Source organism: Balaenoptera musculus, chromosome 4 (assembly GCF_009873245.2).
Source record: "Balaenoptera musculus isolate JJ_BM4_2016_0621 chromosome 4, mBalMus1.pri.v3, whole genome shotgun sequence".
In the NCBI taxonomy this organism is placed as follows: domain Eukaryota; kingdom Metazoa; phylum Chordata; class Mammalia; order Artiodactyla; family Balaenopteridae; genus Balaenoptera; species Balaenoptera musculus.
The window spans coordinates 85,274,179-85,293,742 of NC_045788.1; the positions used below are offsets into that span (position 1 = coordinate 85,274,179).

The window sequence follows — 19,564 nt, forward strand, 5'->3', positions numbered from 1 at the left end:
TTAAATTAGAAACCAACAAAACAAGATATCTAGGAAAGCCCCAAATACTGGGAGTTAACACATTTCTAAATAACTTATGTATCAAAGGAGAAATCACAAAGGAAATTAGAAAATACAAAATCTGTACTCTTGACGGCTTGCTGTGCTGCATCTCCACCCAGAACATTTCCTTGGGGGTCTAGACTGTACTGCTCCTCCAGCTGCTTGATGACATATCTCGGCTATCAGCCACCCTCTTATTGCCTGCCTAGAACTTTAATTCCGCCCTTCCACAGTATCATTTCTTTATGCCTCTTTTAAGCTACGGTGTTTAAAAGATTCATCAAGGGGCTTCCCTGGTGGCGCAGTGGTTGAGAATCTGCCTGCCAATGCAGGGGACACGGGTTCGAGCCCTGGTCTGGGAAGATCCCACATGCCGCGGAGCAACTGGGCCCGTGAGCCACAACTACTGAGCCTGCGCTCTACAGCCTGTGCTCCGCAACGAGAGAGGCTGCGATAGTGAGAGGCCCGCACACCGCGATGAAGAGTGGCCCCCGCTTGCCACAGCTAGAGAAAGCCCTCGCACAGCAACGAAGACCCAACACAGCCATAAATAAATAAAAATAAATAAATTAAAAAAAAAAGATTCATCAAAATCACAAAGAGGCAAATGTACACACGCTTCTGTCACAGCCGAAACCAGGATCTTGCCTCTGTGTTTTCACTGCTGTACCTATAGAACATGAGACCAATGAGGAAGGTGTGCCAACATCCTGCTAGGCAGGGAGACAGTAGAGTGAGAGTCAGGTGACTGAAGGCAGCGTCACAATGATCTAGACAGTGGATGCATATTCCTGAATCGTGCACATGCGGCAATATTAATAGTATATTTCCAGGAGGGTGACATATACTCAAAATGCTAACACTTTTGGACCAGTTTATCTAAACCAGCAACTCTTTCAAAAACTTACAGTCATCACTGAAAAATCATAGGAGGTAGTTAAGCTGCCCAGCTGACAGCTGCGTTACGCCCTCCAGTCTCTGGAGTTCTGGCTACTTGTACAGTCTGTTGTAAGAGCCGGTCTTGGGCCTCTCAACACCCATGGCTCCTTTCATAGAGGACTGAAGGTTGGGCTTCGAGGCTCTTGCTCTGTGCTAGGGGGTGCTTGAGATTTGCCTCAACCTCTCCCTTCTCCAAGCTCCTCCGGCTTTTCACCTAGCTACTTAGAGAGTTAAGAGGGCTACACTGCTTTGCCAAACAAGCACCCCTCCAAACCAGATCTAGGGCCCAGCCCCACACTGATGTTCGGAACGGTTTCTAGGGCAGAGTCCTTTCCCCTTGATTTTTAATCCTTCCCTTTGCCGCGTGTCTTCGACATCAGAGGACCTCCACTCTTCTGGGGAAGAACAAGGGGACATTTTCTAAAAGACGTTTGAAAGAAAAATTTTAAGCTCTTCCTGACAAGTTTTTCCCTCTTGGGGTAGACAGAGCTTTTGCTCTTTTCCAGACAATCCAGGAAATCAAAGGGTCGTGTTATTAACAAAGTGAAATTAAGGGAAGCTGCAAAGGATGTGAGTATGGCGGGGGAGGGCAGCCGTGGTGGGAGGGAGGGCATGCCTGTTACCACAATAGGTATCTTGCTAAGCTCTTTGCACAAGGTATTCTTTTAATCTTCAGAACAACTCTACATGGTGGGGACTATTATCCCCATTTTACAGGTGAGGAAACTGAGTTCCAGAGGGTAAGTAACAAGCCCGAGGTCATATAACTGTAGGCCTGGAATGAAACCCAGGTTGGGCTCATTCCAAAATTCTGTGCTTTTAACCACAATAGTAGCCTTTTCATGTTTTTTTTTCTACCAGCCCTCTGCACCAAGTGGGTGCTTGACGAACAGAGTTGGAATAGGGTGAGGTAGAACAATGAGGAATTTTAACAGTGGTTTCTTAATCACTGTTCATTAAGGAAAAGTTCATTAATATAGTTAGAGACAAACACCAAAAAGCAAGCCTTTGGCGTCCCCTCGATCATCCAGATACTAGCTTCAGTTCTCTACTTTCCCCCAATGAAATAACGTATTTATCTAGAACACTGCATGAATGACCAGTTATAGGATTTTAGGGAACTTGCTTGCTCATGATGTGTTCCTCTTTCCCCAACTCCTCGAGGAGATTGCCCACACCTGCTCTTCACCTGCCCCAAGAAAGGAAGAAGGAAGGAAAGGGAGGAGGCAGCAGGGAGACAGAATGAATACAAAGTAATAAAGGGCAGAAAGAAGACAAGCAGACAAAGAGGGACAGAAGGGCTGTTTCTTATCCCAGCACAGGGTGGCTACCGAGGTGTTTGGCTTGTAAAGTCGACAAAGGTTTTACTGAGGAAACTCAGCCCAGACCCCCCCCTGCTTAACGAGGACCAGCCAAACAGTTCCCGTTACTTCTGCACCCTGGGTAATTTATAAGGTTCAAAATGGAAACAGACCCCACTACTGCTGCCAGCCACCATCCCGCTTTTAAAGGAGAAAAAAATGTAGCTGAGGAGGGAGAGGGAGTGAGGAAGCAGGTGTCCAAAGGGGGAGAAAGGAGTTAACTCACGAACTCCCACAACAGAGTTGTAAGCAGGTACCACTCAGTGAGCCCAAAGCAGGACACATGGGGTCTCCGTCACGGCAAAGCAGAACCGTGACAAAAATACAGAGGTGGGGGGATCACCGTAGCTATGATGCATCTTCTTTAGCAGCTGGGGAAACTGAGCTGCTTCCTGGAGCAAGTTACCTAGTGAGCTTGGTCTAGAAAAATAGTTCCAAAATGCAGGTTTCTGAGAACAGTTTTTTAATAATAAAAAAAAAGGCAAGTAGGGCTTAATTGGAGTACCTCCCACTGTGAAATGAACAAGGTACAGTTTCAAAATTGGGTGAAGGCAACAGTAAGGCCTGTTATTTTTCTTGGCAATGCAAGGTATGTCTAGATCCTTCTTATTTTTTTCTGCATATTCTCAGAAAAAGAGATCAAGAAAAATAAAATCAAAAGCAGAGAGAAGGGGAAACGAATTCTTGACATGAATTCCTCATTGAGGCCTAGGTACTTTCTATTTTTAAGGGTTACTTGGACACAAAAAAATAAAAGAAAACGCATCTGAGAAGTTGAACTGCTGACATACATGTTCCCACTGAAACAATCTCCAAGCAGACATTTTTAAAACTTTCCAAAAACAACAGCAGCAGAATACACGTCTAAGGTTGAGACCAAGCACTAGAAGTTACAGCCTTAGAGTATTTGTTTTGCGAGAGAAAATTACAAACAACTGAGAGTCGATCATCAGCAGGAGGAGGCCAGTTCCACCTTCTCCCGAGAGGGCTGGCGGGCTGGCAGGAGCGCGAGGGAGGCAAGGGCACCCGAGGCCACATCTCATCCCCTGATCACCCAGGCCACTACAGCTCTCTGAGACAGAAGCCGCCATGGTCTAAAATGCCCAACACACCCTGTGGATGTCCTATGACCACTAACAAGATGAGCTACACAGAAGAGCACGTGATCTAGCAGGTGGCACAGAGAGTCTTTCTTAAAAACATTCTTCCAGTGGCAAGAATGAGATCTGACAAAATTCTTGTTCCATTGGTTGAGAGGGGCTGGCTAGATGAAAAAAGGAATGTTTCTGACCCCCAGTTACATGTTTTTCACATGTTCCCAATTCTGTGGAGTAAGACTGGCCTTTTCCAAGGCAGAGAGAAGTTTTGCCCCGAGAAGGTGATGCCAAGTGACTGGAGGGTGAGGGCTGGCAGCCCTCTGGCCTCAAGAAAGAGGGTGGTACTCCTGCACAGAGGACTGACATTGGGGGAAATCTTGGGCAAACAAGTGAATTTAATTCTCAGCTGAATATGTGAGTTCAGACAGATCTAGGAGAAGGATTTAAGAAAGGGCATTGTTTTTTTTTTTAATGTAAAAAGTTTTTACTCCCAGACTTAAAGGGAAACATTTTAAATCAGGAGGGACCTCAGAAAAATTAATAGCTTTGGATGACACCTAACAGGTACCTAGTATTATAAATGAGGAAAGCAAGGTGCAGAGAGGCTGAGTGATTTGCAGAAGGTCTCCCAGTTAAGAGGGATCCAGGGCTACAAGTCAGGTCTCCTGACTCTTAGTCTGGTGCTCTTTCCACTACCCTGACACTGTCTCCCAGAAGATTGTTTCTGGGTCGTATTAACCAACTGCTTAAAACTGCTTTTAGAACTAAATTTAGAATGTTCTTGAATTTACTTCCTTAGGCATAAAAATGTCAACTGGATCATTATCTATAACAGTAACTTTCTGTGTGGTCACTTTCATTCTTTTACCATTTAGATCCTAATCTAGAAGAATCTCTTACTGTTCTTTACATGAATGTCTTCGATAGAATTTTCTGCAATGATGAAAATGTTCTATATTTGCATTGTCCAACATGCTAGGTAGCCACTAGCACTTGTGGCAATTAAATACTTAAAGTGTGGCTAATATAACTAAGGAGTTGAATTTTTAATTTTAAGTTAGCCGATAGGGCTAGTGGTTACCACATTAGGCAATACAGTTCAAGACTAATATCTGGAACATCTACCCAGACCACTCTGACATCACACAGGGGAGAATAACAATGGTTTGATGGTCTTAAGTATGAGCCATGCTCTAGCCAGCCTCTAAATATATTTCTAGCTTATTCCTTATCCAAAGTTTGTGTATGTTTTCTATTAAAAAACTATGTGTAGGGGACCTCCCTGGTGGCTCAGTGGTTAAGAATCCGCTTGCCAATGCAGGGGACAAGGGTTCGATTCCTGGTCCAGGAAGATCCCATATGCCACGGAGCAACTAAGCCTGTGCGCCACAACTACTGAGCCTGTGTTCTAGAGCCCATGAGCCACAACTACTGAACCCACGTGCCACAACTACTGAAGCCCGCGTGCCTAGAGCCCGTGCTCCGCAACAAGAGAAGCCATCGCAATGAGAAGCACGCGCACCGCAACAAAGAGTAGCCCCCGCTTGCAGCAACTAGAGAAAGCCCACACGCAGCAGTGAAGACCCAACGCAGCCAAAAATAAATAAAATGAAAAAAAAACCCCAAAAAACAAAAGACTATGTGTATTGTGATTTTATTATCATTATTATTATTGGGAAGAAAAAATACCACTGTGATCTACCATACAGAAGACAGTACTCAAGGCACTGTACTAGAAGATGGATTCTGTCCTGAGAAGCTTAAAACAAAGCTTGGAACGTAAGTCAGCCAGTGCTCGGCAAATATCCACAAGCTTCCCACTTCCCAGCCTGCTCTGCAGTTGGCTTACGTCCAGGTGACAAGTGCTGGCCAATGACATGTAAGTGAACATGTTCTGGGTCACTTCCAGACCAAGACAGTTAAGAGAATTGGGGGGCTGCTTCTCCCTCCTCCCATTGCCAGTGGGCCACATCCCATGTTTCACAAGGCATAGTTACGAGATGGAAGAAGACAGCACAATCTATGACAGGAGAAGAAATAAATCTTTGTTGCATAAGACCACTGAGGTTTTGAAATTACTCTCATCTAACAACTTCAGCATTCTTTACTCTAGAATCTTAATGGATATCAATTTAGTCACAAATGGGAAGTGGAAAATGAGAGCAGAGGGAGGAGAGCATTTTCAATTTCAGGCCTTCAGGAAAGGTTTTTCTGGGTAAGTGGTTTTGAAACTGGGCCTTCTGGAATACGTGCACGTGTAAGAGCCGGAGGGCACTACAGAGCGTGATGCTGACCTGGTGGGAAAGTTCTGTTCGGAGGGTGCTACCTCAAGCAGATGCTTATCTTGAAAGTGGTCTCCTACCTAACCTTTCTGATTTTGCTCTCTCATGAGAAAAATATTCTGGGCAAATCTCCCAGAATATCCTAATACATGCATATTTATTTATAAATTAAATGCACATACTACCAAACTAAAATTTAAGAGTAGGTAGAAGTGTAATCACATTTTAATGACTTGTTAATCACGATTGTTTTATAATATCATGAAGCTAATACCTTAAGGCGGAAAGCCTATTCAGGATTAGATTCATCACTAATGACATGGATGTAATCTCTTTCAAATGGCCTGCTTGAATGTTAATTAATTTGTTCACTTCTCATCAGATGTGATTCCATTATTATTGTTTCTACCTCCTAATGTGACTTGAAAAGGGTCAGCTCTGCTGTTTTCATCCTGTTTGCATGTGCCAGATTATCAGCACACTCTTCAACCCAATTTCTTCGCAGCAATCTTTTTAAGCTACTTGTCCTTTTGTGAGAGTTAATTTAGTTAAAACTAAATAATATAATCTACAAATCCACTTAACAGAGAACAAGAAAACTGGGGAATGAATGATCAAGCGAGTGAGGTCCCCACTGTCAAGCCCTCCGAGAAATACAGATCTCTCTGTTGCAACACGTCATTGCCCGACATACACACTAAAGACTGTCAATCCCAGTATTAAATATTAGAAAAGCTGAATTTCTTTCCTATTCCTTTTGTAGATAGAAATAAACCATAAGAGAATCTCTAATATTTTCTTCCAGTGCCCCAATGGAATATCTTATATTTCCCCTTTGGAGCCCCCAGTTCGGAGACCATTCTAGAGGAATGAAAAGAGACAAGGGAGGAAATTGAGACTGGGTCATGCCGTGGAAGACTAGGAAAAAGAGTCTGAAATTAACACCATAGACAGAGGGGAACTACTGGTGGTTTGAGAAGGGAATATATAAGCAAAGAGGCATTCTGGGGAGATTAGCTAAACTTGGGCTAATTCACACTGAACCCCACATTTATAACAAGCTGCTTAACAACATGGACAGAGCTTATTTCTTCTCAGGTTGGTAGACCCCTTTACCATCCAGGCAAGGGGAAAGGAAGAGTCTGGACACAGCATCTTAGCTCTGGGGAGGAATCCCCCCAGAGAGAAGCCCCCTCTGCCTTCGAGTAAAGAGAAGGTCTGGTCTCTTGATTTGCCCACTAGACAAATCTAATCCTCTCCCACCTCCACCACTTGAGGAAAAAGTTACTAGGGAGTCTTATTTTTTTGTCATATATACCTCTTCCTGAAAAAGATGGCCTCATCTCCTTAAAGAGATTTTTTTTTTTTTAATCTACCTTTAAAGAGAGAAAGGTGAGAAAACCCCCCACTAACCTTGTTGCTAAACTGGCAAAAAGAGAGAAAAGAAAAACCACTTCCTTTCTTCTACACTCGCTTCTCAATTCCCCCCACCCCTATTCCATATAAATTCAACTTGACAACCCTGCTAATTGGATAAACGCAGCTTCTACACTCCTAGAAGGCCATTCCCTTTTCTTTTTTTTTGTCTTTGGAGGGCTCAAAACAGGGTGATTGTGCTGTTCTTTAACACGAATTCCATCTGCTTTATTTCTCTCTCCCCATTCACCGCTCCTCTTGCATATTTATGAGGCTTTCCCCCCTTCCCTGCCCCTTCCCACCCCGCCTCTACCGCCTTCCTCCGCAACCTCCCTCCCCTCTCCTCTCCCTTCTCTCAGAGCAGCACAAAAACCTTCCAAATGGCCCCCCCCTCCTTGCTTTAGATAAACACAGGCAGTGTCAAGTGTGAGGAGTAGGGGGAGGTGGGGGGGGAGGTTCAACTGCCAGTCAAGCCCCCCGCCTTCAATGAGGCCCAGGGGCCTCCCCTAATCTGCTGCATGCCTGCCATATGGGGGCTGTGTTGCCCAGGGAAACACTAACAGGCAGAACGGAGCTTAATAGAGTCCATATTCATTGTAATGCAGTGAGATAGCTCGAGGCACCACTGCCTCTTCGGTCCAGTTTCATTCTTCTGTTTCCTTCTTTCTTTCTGTTTTTCCTCTCTTTTCTTTACTTCTTCTTTTTAAAAGGACCAGGTCCCTAGAGAGCTCTAATCTGGAGAAGTCTGGGCTGGCAGAAAGGCAGGACTGTGGGGTAAGGAGTGAGGAAGGTGAGGTGATGCTGAGATGGGGGCCTGGGGTTGGTGGGGAGAGGTGAGGAGTGGGAGCTTCTTGGGCAGCAGAGTGGGGAGAGCAGCACAGCATCTGCGCAGGGGCCAGGGCACGTGGTGCCGCAGGTGTGCGTGGTCCGTGCACGTGTGGAGAGACGGTGTGGTGGGTGGGCAGGCCCATCGGGGCCTTGGCGCACACAAGCCTTCAGAGCTATGCAGCCTTCTATGCCTAGATATCCCAACCCCTACCTACCTACCCCCAACACCCACTCCAGTCAATTGAAGGGCATTCAAGCCAGCAACACCTACCTCCCGGAGGTGTCAGGCCTGTGGTCAATTCCTAGCTCTCCACAGTTGCATGGAAAAAGTCACAGGTTTTGCAATGAGATGAAACTACTTTAGAAACAAATCCCAGTAGGGACAGAGGACCCACCAGCCTGCCAAGCTGGGGCCCTCTTTCTCCTCGGGCTGCTCTGCCACAGCCAAACTAAGGGCATATGGGGTTTCTCTGAGTTGATGGAGTGGGTTGTCTAGCAGATGAAGCCTTGTCATGAATATATATGATGGAAGTGAGACTTAGGGCTCCCTGAGGTCAGAGGTGATCTTTCCCCAGGGCCAAAAAGGGAAGGAGGGGAGAGATGTGGGGAGGGAACAGAGTACATTTCTCCCAACTTCTTAGAAAAAATAAAATTGGTAACCAAGCTATGATAGAATTCCTAAAGAATAATCAGTTGTGTAAGTTGTGAAACATAGTTTTTTGTTCTGTGACTGTAAAAAAAAAAAAAAAATCACAAGTTTAAAATCAAGACAGAAAATAAAAACGAAGAAAAACTATAAAAACTTTCACATACTCTCCTACAGTTGAAACTTTAATCCCATGGTCTGGTACACAGGAAGATCTCAGTAAATGGTTGCTGAAGGAATGAACCATGTACACGCTCCTATAGTTGTACTATTGCTGACCGAGAACTTGAAACTCTTTACCCAACTGACAACTACAATCAGGGTTCTGGTGGATGACAATGGCTTAAACAGAAGCAAAATGCTGCTGCACCTTTGCTAGGAATGCCCCTGCCAGAGAGATGCTAGCGCCTATTACACGGGCCTTTTGTTACATGCCTCGCCCAGTGCCAGAGTCAGGCAGGCTAGGTCAGATACAGCTGCTCAAACTGAGGCAGATTCTGGTGCTTGCTGTGGTTTGTTTTTTGTCCTCCAAGCTTGCTCTATTCTACTTTCCTTGCTCTTACCCGACTGAAATGCATCTTGAACCTGTGGTTTCCTAAGCTCAACCCCCGAGGCGGGAGGGGAGGGGTGGGGGCGGGCAAGACTGTAGGAGAGAATATAAAAGTGCTCATAATTTTTCTTTGCTTTTATCCTGATTTTAAGGCCCTATATCCCAGCAACCCTTCAGGAAAGGCTACAGTGGATATTTCGAGAGCCAGGTACAATTTCAATTCCTAGTTCTAAAACCAAAATAGCATTTGGGTACCTGAAATGCTACCCAGAAGTCTATCTCAGCGTCATATCCATTTACATCTATTAGAGAACCACAAAGGTCTGAAGACCCCAAACCAGGGTAGGTGAAGACACACAACCGACCAGGGCCTGACAGGACTCTGGACACTTAAGCTCCCTGCAGAGCAGCCTTCCCCTCCAACTTCTGTGTTTGTATCGCGTCCTAGTCCCGGTCGTTCTGACCCCACATATTGTGTGTGTTACCGAGAAGTGCGCGGGGTGACCTGGGGGGAGACCACGAAGGAGCAAGTGGGAACACCTGGGGCTCCGGGACAAACCAGTGCTGGAGCACGCTGGGAGCTCAGCAGAGCAGCCAAGCTCTTCCCAGCCCTCCCGGCAGTGAGCACTTCGGTCAGTAATCTCACCACGGATGTGTGTGATGTGGTGACAGCCAGAATGGCAGCTCTGAAGGAAAGCAGGGACAGCTTCTCTGGTCCAGACCAAATACCTGCTTTTCATTTCACAGCTCAGAGGACACCCACTAATGACCTGCTTCTACAAACACAGACTCAAACCCATCTACTCTTGCCCGGTCTTCCCTAAAACTATGTAAAGATTCACCACCCACTCAGCTGCCCAACCTGGGACTCATCCTTGTCGCCTGGCCCCCTCTGATTCTCCACCCCGGTATCTGGTCGCGTGGACTAACTCTGGCAGGAGCAACTAGAGAAACACAATGCAAGCCACATACAGTGTTTAAATTTTTCTAGTAGTCACACTGAAAAATCAAGTGGAAATCATTTTAATAATATCTTTTTTAACACAATATATCCCAAAATACTATCATTTCAACATATACTCGATATAAAAATCAGTAATAAAGTTTTATATTTTGTTTTATACTACGTCGCCTAAATCTAGTGTGTATTTTCTATTTACTACACATCCTGGCGCAGACTAGCCACATTTCAGGCGCTCAATAGCCACACGTTTTAGTGGCTACTGTTATCAGACGGTGTATGTCGAGGGCCTTCAAACTGGCTCCCTGATTCTCATCTCCCCACCTAATAAGCCTCCACGTTGTCACTCCCCTTCTTTCTAGAATATCAAGCTCAACCGGACAGTAAAGATGACAAATGAGCAGCTACCATTCACTGAGCAATGCCTTACCTACAGGCCAGAATCCATAATTTGCCTAATTTGATATAATTCTCACAATGGCCCTGTAAGGTAGGTGTACGACCAACCCGTTTTATAAATGAGGAAATTAAAGCTCAGAGTGAAAAAAAAAAAAAAAAAAAGCTCAGAGTGATTAAATATTTTGTCCAACATCACACAGATGGTAAACCACAGAGTCAGGATTTGAATGAGGTCTGGCTGACGCTAAAAACCTTGGCTCTTTTCACTCTACCACACCGCTTTAAGTTATGGCAGAAAAATCAATGGACTATTATGCAGCCATTAAAAGTGATAATTAGAAAGAGCAAACAGCAACATGAAAAATGGTTAAAGGACATTAAGGAAAAAAGCAGATCTCATTTCGTAAAAAGCATGTAAACAGTTGGGTAAGGCCTGGAAGGAAACAGGAAGCAAATAAAAAGAGCTGATTTGAAAATGTGAAGGAATTAGGAATGATTTTTTTTCCCCTTTTGAGGTCAGTTAAAAACAAACAAGCAAAAGCGCTAATAGACGCATCTTTGATAGCTCCCCAAACAAGTTTGATTAAATAAGGTTCAAACTTCTTCACACAACCTTCCAGGCTCTGTATTAACCGGCTGCAGCCAACCTTCCCCTTGTCTTCCTCCCACGAGCCCTAAGCCCCGGGCAAGCTGCTTTTTCACACCTTCCTTCTCCCAGAACCATCTTCTGCTTCTCCCTTTATTATCCTTCGAAACTTACCTCCAGCGTCACTGTATAATGCCTCCAGTGCTTATTCCTCACCCCACTTTCCACAGCGCTGTGCACACCTACTGCAACATTTCCACGATGATTTATGCCTGTCTGTAATATGCCTCTTTTCCCAGACTCTAAACTTCTTGAAGGCAAGGAGGCGTCCACTTCATCTCAGTAACCCTAGCACCTAGAAAAGTCAATGTCTGCTGAACTGAAGGGTCTATCTGGATTAGAAATTTGGGATTGGGAAGGAATGTTACTCTGACCCGTGGACCTATAAGAGGAACGCACACAGACACACTTACCAGTGGTGGAACCAAAGGGTTTTTCTAGGGGGAAATGACTTTAACTGTGGCCTTTATTTTTCAAAGCCAAATGGCCCTTAGATGAGTTGGCAGCCCTTGGGGAAGGCCAAGCTACCTGACAGAAGTCAGTGCCTCTGCAGATACTCCTATGGCTTGAGGTTTCATTCAAGAACCTTCTTTGTTTTCCTTCTTGTCTCTTCTCCCAAAACAAACACCCAAATAAGCTCGAGACTTCAGGCTTCCTGCAGCCACTGAACTGCAGGGAACCTCATCTAGGATGATACCGTGATTGGCTATCATCTAGCCAGCGACAGCATGGCCCTGAGCTTGAGGCCAGGGTGGAAGGAGGCAGGCAGAGAGGGATGGGAGAAGGAGAAAGAAGAAAGCTGTAAGTGAGAAAGAGGACAAGTTCAGGCCTGAAGAGAGAGCATGGGGAGGGGAGTAGGGATGAGAGCACTAAATATGCCAAGCGCCTACTCTGTGCCGAGCCCGGCGCTGGGGCTGGACACACATGGTCCACTTTTCATCGTCACAGCCCAGGGAGTGTTACTGTCCCCTTTACAGATGGGGAAGGAGGTTACTAAAACACTTCATGATGCTTTACCACATAAGGATTTTAGGGCTCATCTCAAATTTGTATTATAGACATAGCTTCTCTAAGTGACAACATTGAAACTCTGCAAGATCAGGTACTGAAATACCATGAGCCTTGGGTTTGGATAAGAGCTCTGCCACTTCTACCTTTGGTTCAAGTTGACTTTGGGTAAATTAGTCTTTGACCCTCAGTTTACTCTCTGTGAAAATGCGAATGATAATACCCCCCCCCCCCCCGCCTTTGCTGAGCTGCTAATAAGAGTTAAGGAGATTACGTGTGAAGGCAGCCTGGCACATAGCAGTGAGGGGGGACAGGTGTCGTGGAACTTTTCTACCGAAAGCCATTCACTGGAGGTCTAATTTCATACTGTGGCACTGGTGGGCTTTGAGATTAATGTCCTTTAAGACTTAAGGACATGTTGCATTTGAACAACTCCAGACAGATGTGCTATCCTCTCTTTGCTCATTGTTCCTCTTAAGCTGGACACAATTAAGCAATGGCCTGATTTTGCTGCCCTACAACACATGCATCAGAAGTTCAAGAAACATTCTTTGTCGAAAAAAAGCAGTAACACCTACATTCTATACAGTGTTTTACAGAACCTCACAAAAGCCCAGTGGGACAGGAGATCCCTGGGGGGTACTATAGTGTTCCCAAGTCTGTGGCAAGACAATTGCTAGCCTCTCAATCTCCACCCAACACTAGTCAACATTTATATCACTTAAGCTAATAACCTCTCCCACCATCCCACCCTGTTTATGCCCTCTCTCTGCACTCTCTTGATGATGATAATGATGATAATTTCTCCGTAGTGCCTCTACTTGTTTGGAGAGAAAGGGGAAAGATCCCTGTCAGACAGTAGGTCATCTGGACATGAAGTTATGGAGAAGTGTTTATAGAAAGGAAAACACACCCCCAATCCCTCTCTGACCCACCCCCCCACTCCCAGCCCCAGTATGGAGCTCACCTCCGAGCACACCTGTGAGCTCACAAAGCCACAACAGACCACCTGCTCTTTTTACACCTACCTGTTTCTAATTACAGCCTATGGCCAGGGCTATAGCCACACAGGTAAACAACAAAGTAAAATGGTAACAGTGACTGGAGAGGAAACAGGAGCATTCACTTCCAAGGCTTCTGGTGCACACAGCTGATGAGAGATCCAACGTGAAAGGAATTAATTAGAGTGTGGGTAGACAGCACAAACACAGTACATAGGCAAACCAGTCCCAGGACCTGAACAGCACTTAAGGCAGACCTTAACAGCTTAAGTCCTATCTCTTAGGACAAAGGATTTTGGACAAGTGAGCCATGCATGAACACAAACCTTGCCAGAAAAAGAGTAGGACAGACAAGGGTATCCTGCTTAGTGATCACGGTGAGCAGAGCAGATAAAACAGCTGGCAACCCCAAAGGCACTCCTGATGAGAGGTACAAGTCCCTGGGTGGGCTCAGGGTAGAATTCAGGTCAATTCAGCAAAACCACACTTAGCACCCACTAGGTGCCACACACTGAATGGAGGGTGGAGGGGACATAGAGAAAAGTAGGCAGTTTCCCATCCTTAAGTTTCCCATCCTTAAAGAACCTGGGACCTAGTCAACCTTCACTTGACACCATCTTTCTATCATTCATACCAAATGCAGCATGGCCTCAAGAAAAGATCAAAGATAGACTGGATTTTACAAAGTACAGGCAAAGAACCAGAACCACTAGCAAAGGCATCAGAGGCATGACAAAAGAAATGTGGCATACATTCGAGCACACGCACACACACTCACACTTGTACACTCAGGCCCTGCTCAGTGCAGAAGGTCAGTCCTCCAACTTAGCCCTCCTCACAAGTCCTAAAAGAAGCCTCCTTCCCATCATCCACATTCATTCCTACTAGAGTCCCGGGAGAGTCATCAAAGTACATCACTTAAGGTAGGTAAGAGGCTTAGAGCTAATGGAAGCCTATGAGGACTGCTGAAGCCTCAGCTTTGTCGCTGTCACTTCTCACGCTGTGTTGTACCTTATTTATATACAAGTCTCTCCTGGACACATAATAGATACTCAGTGAATGTCTGCTAAGCTGTAAAGACCTACCTCCAAGATCTCTTCCAGGCCTGACTCTATTTGGTCCTTGGAGTTTGGAGCCGGTGAACCCCCAGGGCTGCTTCTGACGCAAAGCAGAGCTTGAGCAGGGGAGGGTGGCGCACGGGTGTCTGAGATCTCCGTCCCTATCGCCCTGCCTCTGGGGAGCCCACTGGGGTTCTTATGCAGGGGAGAAGACAAGCAGGACACAGGGCTTCCCTTCACAGCGCCGGAGCATGGCGTGGGTGAGGGCAGGCTTGCCAAGGAGGAGACGGGGGAGAGTGTGAGGAGAAACAGGCGCCCAAGGAAACTTGCTTCCCTTCGCTAGGCAAGCTCCCAGCACCCACTCTACGTCAGGCAGCAGTTGGGCCACCAGCTCTTGTCCCCTGGAGGCCTGCACTTCCCCCCGTGGAAGCACCATCACGCTAATTATTTATGGTCTGCCTGACCGCTGGACCAAACACTCAGGGATCAGGAATGGCGATGATCTTATTACAGGGGCATCTTGAGCGTATAACACGGTTCGAGGTATTCAGCAAACACCCGTTGAGTGAACGAATTACAACCCAAAACACAAAAGTGAAAGGTCATGGCAGAGAGGAGAGAGAACTGTAGTCACATAGTCAAGAGGGAGCTTTTTCTTAGGAGGGGAAGCTGGGCCTTTAGCAAGTTTGGGGGTTGAAAAGACTGATTTACTGTTAGGCAACATAATTACCACCAATTCCAATTAAGCTGTCACCTGCAGTCATTTTCTGTGCCCCTTCCTCATGATGACTAAGCAACCAATGGCACCAGGCCCATACCCATACCTTCCCCAGGACTCAAAAACGGTCTCCGGTTCTGTGACCCAGCGTGAATGAGGGTCAGGCTGCCACTTCTTGACCTGTCTACTCCTGGGGCCGATTCACGCAAATGCTGGGCTCAACCAGCCCCAACTCCAACTCGCGGACACACTCACACCTCAACCCCTAACACACAGACACAGACACACACCCCCAACCCTTAACAGGCTCTTGCAGGCTGGCAGGAAATCTGAAGCACTTAAATGAAAAGCTAAGCCATGGGGCAAAATGGCTGAACTGCTAAGTCAGGGCCAAGACGGCATCAGAAGCTGCCTCTTTAGCTGGCGTCTGACCTGACTGCACTGTGACACAGACAGTGTCTCTCCTAGACTTTCCTGCAAGCAAGAAACCCTCACCCGGACATTTAGGGGGAACCACTTTGACGCAGGACAATAAAATCTCTCACACAAGCATGTTGAAGGAGAAACAGAGCACATCAGCAAATTATCTAGAACAATGACTGGTTCAAAGCAGTTGTTCAATAAATGACAGCAACTTATTCAATTTGAGTCACTTCCTTTAGGGTTACTTGTAGAAGTACTTTCATTAGTCTGATCCTTGTTACAGATTTATCCCTAATATTTCAACAAAAGAGGTTTAAGAATAGGTAAATATCTCAGGGGCCAGACACCTCCACCCAGGCTTTCCAGGCATCCTGCTCTGGGCTTGTACATGCACCACCTCTAAGACAGACAAACAACACACAGACACACACACACACACACACGGGCGCACGTGTGCACATGTGCTCACACAGCAAACAACTCCAGCTCTCCAGCTCCATCTGGGAAGTATGCTTTAGAATCATGACAGTTTACTTTTTTCCTATCTGACCTCATGCAAACCGACTTTCTCCACCTCTCTGACCCCCAAATATACACATTCAGTCCCCGACCCACCCCCAATCTTCCTCACTTAGAAAGCTCTTTTAAACCATCTAAAACTTAAAATAAATACCAGTTTGGAAACCTGAAGCATGCTCCAGTCTGTCCGTCTGTCCCCACCTTCTGCTGGAAGCCTCCGACCCCAACTCCTGTCAGCCCTCCCCAACTTGGGAAGCCCAGTGGCCTCCGTGCAGGGCTGGCACACGCAGAGAAAACAAACACATGAAGTCCCGCCAGCTGGGTCAGGCACCACTATTTATAGCAGAGCGAAGTGTGGGGAATTGGAGGCGTGATGAAGGGTGTGGGGCGGAGGGGGTAGGGATAATTCCAGCCGCTACGCCCAGGCTCCACAGCTGCAGAGGATCCCTGCTGATGTTCTGCCGGCCCAGGTGCAACCCATCCTGTGTGACTAATACCTTCGCTGAGCTGGAGCCTCCCAGGGTAGAGGGCCTGTTATCTTGCTCATTACTGTAGCCCCAGCAACTATCTCTAGGAGCACAGTAAGTATTTGTTAATTAAATGAATAGATGAGCTTGTTTTCTTCCTGCCTACCCCACAAGGTTGCAGATGGAGGAGCTGGGGTAGGTGGAGGGGAGGTTAGTGAGGAATGCCTAAAACAGCGCTTCTAAAAATCTATCGGTTGTTAAAATGTGCTAGCAAAAAGAATGTAGGGAAATGCTCTGTTAAGAAAAGCAAATTAGGTTTCTTTAGTGCAGGCCTTTTCAGAGCCTTTAATGGGCTGTTACGTATTGTGAATTACCAAAAGGTGGGTAGAGTATGCACTGAACGCTGAACTCACTCAACCACAGGCCTGGACTTATTTGACCACAGGCCTGGACTGACTTGACCACACTACTCTTTTTTCTCAGAGTACCATTAGTGAGGAGAATTTCATCAAATACACTTTGGGAAATGTTGGCCTAAGAGGTTCCTGGAGAATATCCCAGAAACAACTTGTAAAACAGCATCCCATGTTTGTAATTTTAAAAAGTTACATGTGAATATGTGGTGTACAGTTATTTGGATTGTCACAGGATAAGGTCAGGAGACACTTAAATGTTCACATCAGTTATGGTGAAGAGCAGGAAATCTGCACTTTTTATACTAAACACTTCAGAAATATTCCAAGTGAGTGTGTAGTTATTTTTGTAATTAAAAAGGTAAATTAAAAAAAAAACTATCCCCAAATATTATCATGTCATCACTGAAATTTTATCTTCCCATAGGCCCAGGAGCCTCATTTCCTAATAACTCCTTGGGCTATAACATATTGGTCTTTGCTCCATGATCACATCTAAAGTGTTTCCTGTGTCTATATCCAACAGTCAACTCTTTTGGCTTGCAAAGAACCCCTCCCCTAATTCCAGGATTCTGTTGCATCCACACAATGTGGACAAGTATTTTGGAAAAAATGAAAACATATTTAATATTCTTTTAGCAACCTTTACTAATCTGAAATTACTTTGTTTAGTAAATTGTATAAAATATCCACCAAGCACTTCGTTTGCTGAAATTACGATGTTGGGCATATTAACATTTAAAGACTGCTTTTTTTTCCTGCTAAATCACTGATTTCCTAACTTAACTGATTTGTAAATGTAATTAAAAGTCATTCAGATTTAGTGAATGTAACACACTAGGTTTTGTTGCAATATGAGATTAAGGCAAATATTTAGAATTGGAAGAAATATTCCATCTTAGCATAAAAGAGAGTATGTGACCATTTGTTGAGTTACTATGTGTGAGATGATGTGCACGTATTATCTTGTCTAACTCTAAGTAACTCTGTGAAGGAGGGTAGTATGTCATCCCCATTTTACAGATGTAGCAATTGAGGCTTAGAGAGGTTACACACCTTGCTCAAGTTAAGGATTCAAAGCCAGGGTTACCTCCTTCCCCTGCCTGCTGGTCTTGGTGTCCTTGGTAGAATTCAAAGCAAGACAAACGAAAAAAAGGAAACTGAGGAAGGCTGAAAAAACCAAAATCAGCCTGGGTTGGAGTCATGCACTAGCACCATGTTTCGGGAGGGACTGGTTCGTCAGGTCCCACAATGCGCTCTGTAGCCAACTCATGAGGATGTTCAGTCCCCCACCCCAGCGGGAGTCAGCCCTGAGTGAGCGCCTCAATCCCTCCACAAGTTGGCCACGGCCCTCTGAGTCTGGATCCATGTAATATGCACCAGCATGTAGTGAGAGACAATAAAATTCTTCCATTTCTTAATCTGACCTCTCTCATCTTCCTTCTGTTCTTACATAAGCCTAAGATTGGAGGTTTCCCCAACGCAGGCTGCATGGAACAATCATCCAGGGACACTAAGACACAATCAACACCTGGGCAGCACCTCAGGCAAATTCACTTAGAGCCTGTGGAAGTGGGGCCCAGGTATCAGCATTTTCAAAACCTTTTCCTGGAGACTGTAATGTGCAGCCAGGGTTGAGAACCCCTGGGAGTCTCCGCCATGGATTTGTGGGTCATTTTGACAGAGAAGGTCTGCCAGAAATGCCTCGTTGCACTGGATGCCATGGTTGGAATTGCGAGTTTTGTATGAAGATGTTCCCTGCTGTATTATTTTTACTGAAATTCTTGCCATTTTTAAAGCTATTTTCTTTTATTCCACAAATTGAATATCTTAATACACTTTAACGAATAAAACATTTTCTCAAAGTTCTCTCAGATATCCCCAGATATTTTCTGGACTTCAGATCCTAGTTTTCTCCTCTTCACACAGAAATAAAAACCCAAGAAGAGACCACCATTGCAAACAGCACCTACTTTGGGGGCCGAGACAGCTTCCAGAGTAGCAAAGGTGACACTTAAACAGGTCCCTGGGCCACAGTCACCCCTGCTGGGGCCACCACCACTTCTGGGTGCAGAGAGGTTAGCAGGAGAGGAAGTTTTCCAAGCATATGCACATTTTAGAGTTTGCACATGAAAACCTGAAGAGCTGTCAGTGATTCCCTTAACAAATTGAGAACAGTCTCAGGGGCTCACAGACCACCAGGAAGTAGAACAGGTGTTGGCTGTCCAGGGGTCCCACATCCACTTAACACCAGATTGCACCACTGGGCTTTGGCTCCCCTGGAACTGGCTTTTTGGCATCCCAAAGGGTTAACAGCGCAGCCTCTAGCTTCCGGCCTTCCCTTCCCCAAGAAGTGGATTTTCAGTTTGGTCCCTGCCGGGGTGGAAGCAGCGCCTCACCCCAACCTTAGAGACTTGGGTCCCGCCCAGCCCCTCCCCACCTGCGGCCCTCCCCCTCCAGGAATGAAGCTGCCGCTACCCAGCATATACCAAGGAGATGGTTTCATCTCCTTCCAAATCCGTTTTGTGTCTTAACTTCTGCCAAGGATAAAAATTAAAACACTCACACACACATCACACATGTATGCGAGGAGAGAGCTCGAAGTTTAAACTGAAAAAGACCAGGCGGGGAAGGGAGGGGCAGGTCGCTGATCAAAGTCGGGGCCTGGAGACTTCCCTGGGGCCTGTGTGGCCCTGAGGCCCCTGCTGGCTACACCCAGGGTCAGACCTGAGCCGGTGTTTGCAGCATCTCCCCTCCTGTTCCTCCAACACCCATTTCATACCACCCCAA

The 19,564-nt window shown here is 45.9% G+C and overlaps 1 protein-coding gene across 11 annotated transcripts in view; it reads right to left on the bottom strand.

Annotated features, from left to right (window-relative positions):
- The window catches only part of BOC (BOC cell adhesion associated, oncogene regulated), an 83,137-nt gene that overhangs the window by 46,166 nt on the left and 17,407 nt on the right, over positions 1-19,564 (bottom strand). The window contains exon 1 of one of the 11 annotated variants that reach the window (XM_036849475.1): positions 16,049-16,124. The exons of 9 other annotated variants lie outside the window; for them this stretch is intronic. The gene's annotated coding sequence lies outside the window, so the exon portion shown is untranslated. Of the gene's footprint in view, positions 1-13,203; positions 13,279-16,048; positions 16,125-19,564 lie in introns of those variants that run through there. One more of the 11 variants, XM_036849477.1, reaches the window with a different exon arrangement.